We start from the raw sequence: 9,066 nt of genomic DNA, 5'->3' as shown, positions 1-9,066 counted from the left end.
TGGACTGGGCCCCCCGCGAGAAGGCCCCGCCCAGAGCTCTGGATGCCACCTGCCACCAATGTCCCCTTAGCCCAGGGGACTTCCTGCCTCGCCCGGGCTCCCGAGAAAACCCCAGGAGGCTTTTCTTAGAATGTTCAGCAGTCACTGCCCATTTAGGACTTGGCGGGGGCCCCAGTGGCCGGAACAGGGAAGGAGATCAGGTTCCGAGGCCTGGAAGCCTGGCGCGCTGGCAGGGAGACTGGCGGGGCCGGAGTGGTGTGAGGCGTGGATGCTGGCACCTGTCATTTGGGGAGGACCTGGGGCAGGCCTCCTGCCAGGCTGCTCCTCGGGGCCTCTGTCTGCAGAGCGGCCCCTCCCAGCCTGAAGCCCTTCCTTTGCCGGCCAGTCTGGGTAAATGGGGACACAGTTAATTCGCATTTGACACCGTGCCCTGGACAGAGCGGAGGCTCACCAGTGGTTGTCATCACCATTATTAAAAAAAACAAAACAAAATAAATACACTTAAAGTCATTGGTATTTGCCCTTTTCCGGGCGTTTCCCCAGCTTCCCCCAGCTCAGCCTTCCCTACGCGATCCTCCACTGGGGAGATGGGAGGCACGTGCAGTGCCCTATTTCCAGACCTCGGGCTCTGGGCAGCCAGTGTGCGCAGGGTCACAGGGTCCAGCCGTGTGGTGGGGTCCAGGGCTGCGTGGCACAGGGACGCACTGGTCCCCAACTTTGTTTCTGCTCTGAGACGCCTTCTCACCTTGGGACAGAGGCTCCCAAGGCTCATGGGGCAAAACTTGGATATCAGAACATGGCCCAGTGTCATTGTCTTGAGTGGCAGGGTGGCCCTGCCCAGCAGGGACCTCAGAGAGTTTAGACTCCTGGTGGAGGTGGCCTTGGAGGGCAACAAAGAGGCCGGGCTGGGAGGGGCCCATGACAGGGACATTCAGAGACCGCTGGGGTGGGGGCTGGGAGCCGTCTGCCCATGCGTGTTGATCTGTCCTGGAGAGAGGGGACACGGCTTGCCCTTCTATGGGTAGGTGGGGCAGTTCAACCCAAGAAAGAACTTTCCAGTGAAGCCGTTCTGTGGGGAAGCCGTGAGCTCTGTCATTGTGTAGAGCAAAGCAGCCCGGAGGGGGTGCCGGTTAGCATGTTTGGGGGCCTCTGCGGCCTTGAGGAAAACCCAAAGGTCCCAGAGGTCAGACCTGGGGCGGGGGGGGGGGGGGGGGGATGGGGAAGAGGGAGGGAGGGGATTCAGGCCAAGAGGTGGCCAGGCCCCCAGGAGAAGCTAGAAATGAGTGTGTGTGGGTCCTCCCCCAGGACAGCAGAGGCAGGCCACCTTTGTGGGACACAGAGAGCCGACAGGTCACCCAGCCTCTTGCTAAATAAGTGGCAGAAAAATCCAGGCCATTTTTTAAAAAATAATTTATTGGAGTGAAGTTCACATAACACGAAATCAACCATGTTTTACACTGTACCGCTCAGGGGCATTTAGCACATCCACAACGTTGTGCAACCAACCCCTCTGCCTGGTTCCAGAACATTCTCGGGCCCTCAGAAGGAAAGCTCGTGGCCATTACGCAGTCTCTCCCCACCCGCCTCCCCACGGTCCCCGGCCACCACCAGTCTGTCTTCGGCACCTGTGGATTTGGCCTTTTCCGCATAGTTCGTATCCTCAGCCAGTCTTTAAAAAGCAAAACGCAGAGAGTTGGGCCCCAGCCCCCGTTCCCAGCTGTGTGGACTGGGGTCCGCTGCTCGGGCTCCCTGTGTGGGCTTCCTCATCTGAAAAGTGGGCGTGAGAGTGGCTAACGACAGTGCTGTCCCGGAGCCAGAGGCGTCACCTACCAAGTACACGAAGGGCGGGGTCTGCCCGGAAGCCTCGGCGCATTTTAGCTGCTGTTGTTGGTGTGGGCACCTGATGGCAGGGTGACAGGGGACGAGGACAGCCGGGGCCACGGACAAGCAAAGCCTAGAACCGCAGACCTGTTCGCCACCAGGCACCTGCTCGTGCATGCGACCCAATCTGCATCTAGCCCCTTCCTACTTCTGTGACACCGGGCCTCAGGTTCTCCCTCTGGAATGGGAGTGCAGACCCCACAGTGTTGGAAGGGACGGGCCTTGGCCTCATTCTGAGGGCAGGGGATGCTCCGGAAGGAATATTCTGCCCGTGAGCAGGGATGCAGCGGGCACCAGGGGGAAAAGGCCTGGAAGGGATGGCAGGGGGCAGGTGCCCAAGGTCACAGTGAAGGGGGGCGGGGTGAGGGAAAGCGGGCCAGGCCTGAGAGCAGGCAGGCAGGGCCCCGGCTCCTCCGGCCTGCCGAGCCTTTGAACAAGTGGCTGGATGCTTCCTGTCCTGGCTCCCCTTGCGGGCGACCCATCAGTTCGGCTGTTACCGTCCAGAGTCGGCGAGTGGCCATAAATGCGCCCGGCCCCCCCTCTGCAAGCGGCCGGGTTTTATGTTGTAAGAACACTGTGGGGCGTCTCCAACACCCCGCTAATGACAGCCATCACGAAGCAATAAAAGTGATGGGGCTGGCGGGAGGGGGCCGGCGGGGAAGGGCGGGGGCCACCGGTCCCCAGCTCCCCCGGCGGTGGCGGCAGGAGCTCTCCGAGAATTGATTAGTCTTGGACGTGCTGACCTTTTTGTTCTTGAAAAATTGCTTCTGAGCAGCTGAGGCAATAAAAGTAAATTGATTCGGAGAGAACGGGGGGATGAAATTTGCGTTAGGCGGGGAGGGGCGGATAAACGTCCTGTGACGTCAGCACTCGTCCCCACCCCCCACCCTCGGCCCCTGGGCAACAGGAGGGCAGGACCCGCGCGCAGCCGGGGGCCGGTGGAGCTAGAAGCAGAGGAGGCGGGGCCTCGCCAAATGTTCAAGCAGAGAAACGAAACTGATAGCGGAGAAGAGGGGGACGGAGATGAGATAAAACGATGAGGGGTGGGGGAAGGGGGAGGAAATGAGGAAAACGGCGGGGGCGGGGGAGGGGGTACTGGGGACACACCAGCAGGCAATGAGGGCCAAAGAGAGGCTGGGAAAGGAGGGAGGGGCTGAGCCTGGCATCCGGCCCCGCCCTACCACCCCACAAAGTCTTACTTTTGTCCCCATTTCATAGACTGAGGAAACTGAGGCCCAGGGAGGTCAGGTCACCTGCTCAGGGTCAGCCAGCGGGGAAGTGGTAAGGCCCAGCTGATCCCCTCCGAAGCCAGGCAGTGGACCAGTTAGTGAGTCACTGTCAGCCCCCACCTCGCCCGTGGGGGTAGACTCCATGTCCATCAGTCTTGGCCTGGGCTCCCCGTCCTGAGGCTGTAGCCGGAACCTTGGGACAAGGACAGGCACCCAGGCTGTGCTGCTGACCTGGGCTGGGCACTGGCGGGGAGAGGTGCCACGGTCTCTCATCCCTGAAGTGGCCAAAGTCCCCTCTGCCAGATCCCACTCTGGAGGCTCTCCAAGTTCATGGGTCACACTCGCTGATCTGGATTTCGATTGGGGGGGGGGGGAGGGTTGAGATGTTGGAACCCAGTGACTTTGGGGTTGGAGCGTGTGACGTGGGGTGGTGAGGAAGCACCGAATCAGGCCAGCGCAGGCAGTGGTCGATGCTGCCCTAAATGCAGGCACCCCAAGGGGAGAGAAACCCAAACCCTGCCAGAGCTCTGGGGCCCCAAGAGACGGGTCCCCCACGCTGCCCTCTGCCCGTAAACACCCCAGATGGGCCAGTCCTGAGCTGGACATCACCTGGATCCCACACCCTGACGCGGGCACTGCGCCCGGCTGGCCCCCGAGGGATCTCCTGCCGACTGGCAACTCACCAGGCGCCCAGACTGCGCCCCCTTTGCCCCTCACCCCTGCCTCAGGAGAAGGCGGAGAAGCTCCCCTGTCTCTGTTCCCCAGAGAAGGAAAGGACTTGCCGGGATTCAGCAAGGTCTGGGTGTCCTGCCTCCCTCGGTGTGGGTGCCGGCACAGGGCGGCCCAGGTGGCCCAACCCCGTGAGCAGCTCCAGCCAGGGGCTGCCGCGGGTCCCCCCTGCCATCGGCACCCCCCTCCCCCAAGGGGCTCCCCGGGGCGCGGCGGGCCTGGGGCGCGCGGGTTGCCCGGCGACGGCGCCGTTGCCACTGGAGACGCTCACGCACACGCCCCCCGGGGCGCTGGAGCGGGAGGCGCGGGGACCCCGGGTGCTTGCGCCGGCTGGGGCTGCGAGGACGGTGGTGGCCCGGGGCTCCTCCGGCCCTCTGGGGCCCGGGGCGCCTCTCGCACCCTGCCCACAGTCAGGGTCGGGAACTCGGGAGCCCCGGGGCGCCTCCCCGCCTGGGCGCAGACCCCTCCCTCCCCCACGGAGGACGAGCGAGCGCCGGAGAGCAGAAGGCAGTTGGGACTTCGCGCTTCCCAGGCTTCCCAGCCGGGCTGCCGTGCTCCCTGGCAGTTTGCTTGCAAGGGTCCCCGGAGGATGGAAAGGGGCATTTTTCTCGGAGATGGCCTGTTTCCTTACAAGGAAACTGAGGCTCCATGTGGCTGGGTAACTTACCGGAGGTTTTGTTTGCCGAGGGCTGTAGGCCCCGGTGGGACTGGAACCCGGCCGCTTGGCGCCCAGTTTCGGCCTGGGCCTCGTGCTGCCCACTCGTTCCCTGGCTGGTGGGTGACCCCGGGCAGGCCCCTCGCCCTCCCTGGCTGCCCTCTGGCACCCGTGCGAGGCTGGATTGGAGCGCGGCGCCCAGGGCTCAGGCCCAGGCCTGGCACAGGGTCGCGAAGCACTGCTCGGCCCCGCCTCCCTCCCGGAGCGTCCTGGCACCGCGGGCGCATGAATCAGGCCTGGCTGGGCGCCTGGGCGGGTGTGCAGAGGTCAGCCGACAGGGCCGTGCAGGCCCCGTTCTGGGGATTTGCTGCCAGGGGCAGGCGGGCGGTTCCGCTTCCTCCGGAGCAGGGGGGCAGCCAGGCCTGGCGGACATGTGTCCCTAGACTCCGGGATGGTGAGCCCTCGGAACAGGGGACCCAGTCAGCCACATCCCCAAGCCGAGGGCAGGGAGTTTATGGAGGTCAAGCTTGAACCCCTAGCTCCCCTCCCCTGAGGACCCACCTAGGGGACCTCGCAGCGGCTGCTGGCGGAGGTCCCCTCCCCTGTCTCGACTGGTGGTCCCAGCCCGTGGTGCCCAGCCCTAGGGCCACAGCAAGACCCTTGCCTGGAGAGCATCTGCCAGGCTCCAGGAATCCTGTGCCCACACACACTGGGGAAGGCCTGCCAAGTACCCAGTCTGTGAACATTCATTCACCAAAGGTTCATTCAGGAATTTTCCGTCTCAATGCTGCCGTGATAAAAATGCAAATTGTGAAAGTGTCCTGGAGGCCAGAAGAGGTCCCGCTATATTCAGACATTGGAAGTGGTACAGCCTCCCCCCCCCCCCGCCCCTCCACCAGCAAGTTTGTGACTATGGATGGCAGGGACCCCTTCTGGAACAAGCAGGCCACCCCGACCTAGACAGCGTACCCACCACCGCCCACATTGGTCTCTGTCCCCAGCACCCCAGGCTGGTGGAAAAGGAGGGCCTTCTCTGCAGGCTCACCCCCGTGGCAGCCCACAAGTCGTCCACTCACCGCGTGGCCTGGCTGGGCTGCACCGTGACATGTGGCGCGTGGAGGGGAGGTGCTCAGCGCGGACCAGCTGCACCCCAGGGGGGAAGAAAGGGGGCGCAAGCCGCCCCGTGGGCACAGGCAAGGGAGGGTGGGCACCCAGGAGCGTTTTGACCCCACCTCTCCTGGGCCGGAGGAGACAGGATTTCTCCAGTGGGGGGTTGGGACGGACTCTGTCCTCGTGGGAAGGTCTGGCGGCGACAGGCGTTGGAAGCGCTCAGGATGCGGCCGGGACCGGCAGGCATTGCTTTGAACCCAGTCTTGGGCGCCGCAGGGGAGTGTGCCGTGGGCTCCTGGCTTCGCCCGCCTCACCCCTGCCCACCGCCCACTGCCTCCAACACACAGAGACACAAGCCAGACCACTGCCCCTGCCTGGAGGTAGGGAGGCAAACACACGTCACCACCAGCTTGGGCAAAACCCAGTAAGCACGGAAGGCGCAGCCCAAAGGAAATTGTGAAATGCCACGGGGTTGTAGCAAGCCTTCCCAGAAGACAAAAGGCACCACGGATGAGGATTTGTGTCGTCGTGTGTTTGTCCGTCCGCTGCCCGCAGGCAGGCCCTCGACATACGGTGTGAGGGCCTGCATACAGGGTGCGCACAGACACACGCACGCGCACGCACGCGCACGCACACGCACACGCAAGTAACACCCAGGCAAACGCCTTTCCACGACCGGTCGGTGATAGCAAAGCACTGTGCAGGCCGGCCCCAACCCCCACTCCGACACAGATCCCCGAAGGCCCCGGCTTCGGTCCCCACAGACCCCCTGGTGCACATTCTCCCCCCGGAACTGGCATTGGGGGGCGGGGGGTGGGGTGGGGACACGCAGTGGTCTGCCATGGCTGAGGGCATTATGGGAACCACCTTTGGGAGTCAGTGGACAAGTCACATGAAAACCCCACCCCCATTACTTTGCGGCCTTACTCAGGCTTTGTCTGGGTTGGGGTTTCGGTTGTGCAGGAAATCCTCCTTCCAAGCTGGACCGCTCACTTTTTCCACCCGATCTCGGTGTCTCTTTCCAATGATCGTCCCTATCAGCAACACGGGAAGGGTTCCTGCCTGAAAGGCCATGGCAAGAGCATTTGCTGGAACCCCAGCTCCGTCCCGAGCGTGGGCAACATGTGACCCCACACAGGCAAGGAGAAGCCGGCCCCGATCTGTGTGTTACCAGCCAACGTTTGCCGAGTGCCTCTACGAACGGACGGTGACAGCACCGGGGGAGCCTGCATGAGCCGAGGAGGGGCCCGAGTCTCTGGAGGAGTACGTGATAACCCACTCTTCCAACGGGGTGCTGGGAACAAAGACAGGGCGGGCGCCCCACTTTCCACTCATCCTTTATGATCCCACCTCCCGTTCTTCCAGTGGGGGCGAGGTGGGTGGTCCTCCCAAAGCAGGCGAACGTTCAAGTTAACCAAAATATCCAACAAGGGAATGTTCAGAGCCCCGAGCACCCATTTAATGTGGGGTTTCAACAAATATTAAGATCCCAAAGAACTTTGTGTGATTCCATTTGCACGAAACGTCCAGAATAGGGAAATCTGTAGAGACAGAAAGAGTATTGGTGGTTGTCCAGCACTGGAGGGAGGCAGGGAGGTGGGGGTGGCTGCTCATGGGTGCAGGGTTATTTTGGGGCAATAAAAGTGTTCTGGAATTCAGTTACGATGATAGTTGCACAACTGTGAATTTACGGAAACCACTGAATTGCATACTCTCACTGGGAGAATTTGTGGAATATTAATTATATCTCAATAAAGCTGTTAAAGATTTTAAGTCTCACAGGAAAATGTTCCTGATGGCATTAGCGAGTATGTCCATCTGATTTCACCCTTATAAAAAATACACACACTAATTTAGAATAACAGAAAGCAGACCAGTGATTCCCTGAGCACAAGGGTGGAGACGGTGTGGCCAGGGGCAGGAGGGAAACATCTTAATTGGGCGCAAAGAAACTTTTGGGGATGATGGATGTGTTCATTACTTTGTGGTTGATTATGTCATGGTTGCATACACATGTCAAAGATGACCAAATCGCACTTTAAATATGTGCAGCATAGGGGCACTTGGGTGACGCATTGAGTTAAGCATCCGCCTTCGGCTGGGGTCATGATCTCACGGTTCGTGGGTTCAAGCCCGTGTCGGGCTCTGTGCTGACAGCTCAGAGTCTGGAGCCTGTTTCAGATTCTGTCTCCCTCTCTCTCTGCCCCTTTCCTGCTCACGCTCTGTCTCTGTCTCTCTTAAAAATAAACATTAAAAAAATTAAAAGAAAAATATGTGCAGTATATTGTATCTGCATTACAACTATATCTCAATAAAGCTTCTCCTTCTGTGATATGCACACAGGTGTATGTTGTGGGAAGGCCAGAAGGAAATACACCACGAACAGCAGCTTTGTCTGGGGGAAGGGATCATAAACAGCAGGGCAGGACCCGTCTAGAGTTAGGGTGAGGTTGAGGCCCCATGGCCAAGCCCCTGAACCAGCCCATTCCCTGCCCTGGGTGGACCCCGTGAGTCACCAGCAAAGGCACCAGGCATCAGGCAGCCAAGGGTCAGCTCCTCCTCAGGGACGGAATGCTGCAGGGCCGGCAGGGCGGGCAGGTGACGCGGGCAAAGCAGGCGTGGTGAGCAGGCTGGCCCGTGAGGCCCACTCTGGCTGGAGCTTTGACTGGTTCCCCTCAAGGCAAACGGGCAGAAGAGGTCAGGTAGGAGACCGGCAGTAATTACCCACCAAGCGGGCGGGCATGGCACCCCTCCTTCATTGCCGAGGAGAGGTCACCCCTGGCACGTGGGCCTGCCCCCATAGCATTGCTCAGCAGGAGAGCCGGTGGGGCTGCTCGTGACCCTGCAGGATGGGTCAGCAGTGAGGCTGGTTCGGGAGGGAATCCATCGGGGCCCACTCTGGCCTAATCCTCGCACCAGATCCCCAGCAACCCCTCAGCCTCCTGAGTTTCTGTTTTGAGCAGCTGGATCCCAGTGGGATCTGCAAAAGAGCTGGCTCATTAAGTCATGGCGGATGGATGGGTGGGTGTGTGGATGGACGGATGGAGGGGTGGACAGATGGGTGTATGGACGGATGGACGAATGGACAGATGGACAGACGGATGGACAGATGGATGGATGGGTGGGTGAGTGGGTGGATGGACAGACAGGTGGGTGGATGGACGGACGGACAGATGGACGGACAGACAGACGGACGGACGGATGGGTGGATGGGTGGGTGGGTGGGTGGATGGATGGACAGATGGATGGATGGATGGATGGATGGGTGGTTAGACGGATGGGTAGATGGGTGGGTGGATGGATGGGTGGATGGACGGATGGACAGATGGACGGATGGGTGGGTGGATGGACAGATGGATGGACAGACACAGATGGATGGACGGATGGATGGACGGATGGACAGACAGACGGATGGGTGGATGGATGGATGGACAGATGGATGGACAGGCAGACGGATGGATG

General features: G+C 61.0%; 1 long non-coding RNA gene across 1 annotated transcript; it reads right to left on the bottom strand.

Annotated features, from left to right (window-relative positions):
- Positions 1-1,393: 1,393 nt before the first annotated feature.
- LOC123604094 lies at positions 1,394-4,489 on the bottom strand. The gene is made up of 2 exons (XR_006715218.1): positions 3,081-4,489; positions 1,394-2,656 (listed from the first exon to the last, which is right to left on the bottom strand). It is a non-coding gene; the product is annotated as an uncharacterized LOC123604094 (long non-coding RNA).
- Positions 4,490-9,066: the final 4,577 nt, after the last annotated feature.

This window comes from Leopardus geoffroyi, chromosome E1 (genome assembly GCF_018350155.1).
Source record: "Leopardus geoffroyi isolate Oge1 chromosome E1, O.geoffroyi_Oge1_pat1.0, whole genome shotgun sequence".
NCBI classification, from domain to species: domain Eukaryota; kingdom Metazoa; phylum Chordata; class Mammalia; order Carnivora; family Felidae; genus Leopardus; species Leopardus geoffroyi.
This window is presented reverse-complemented; position numbering and strand designations above follow the sequence as displayed.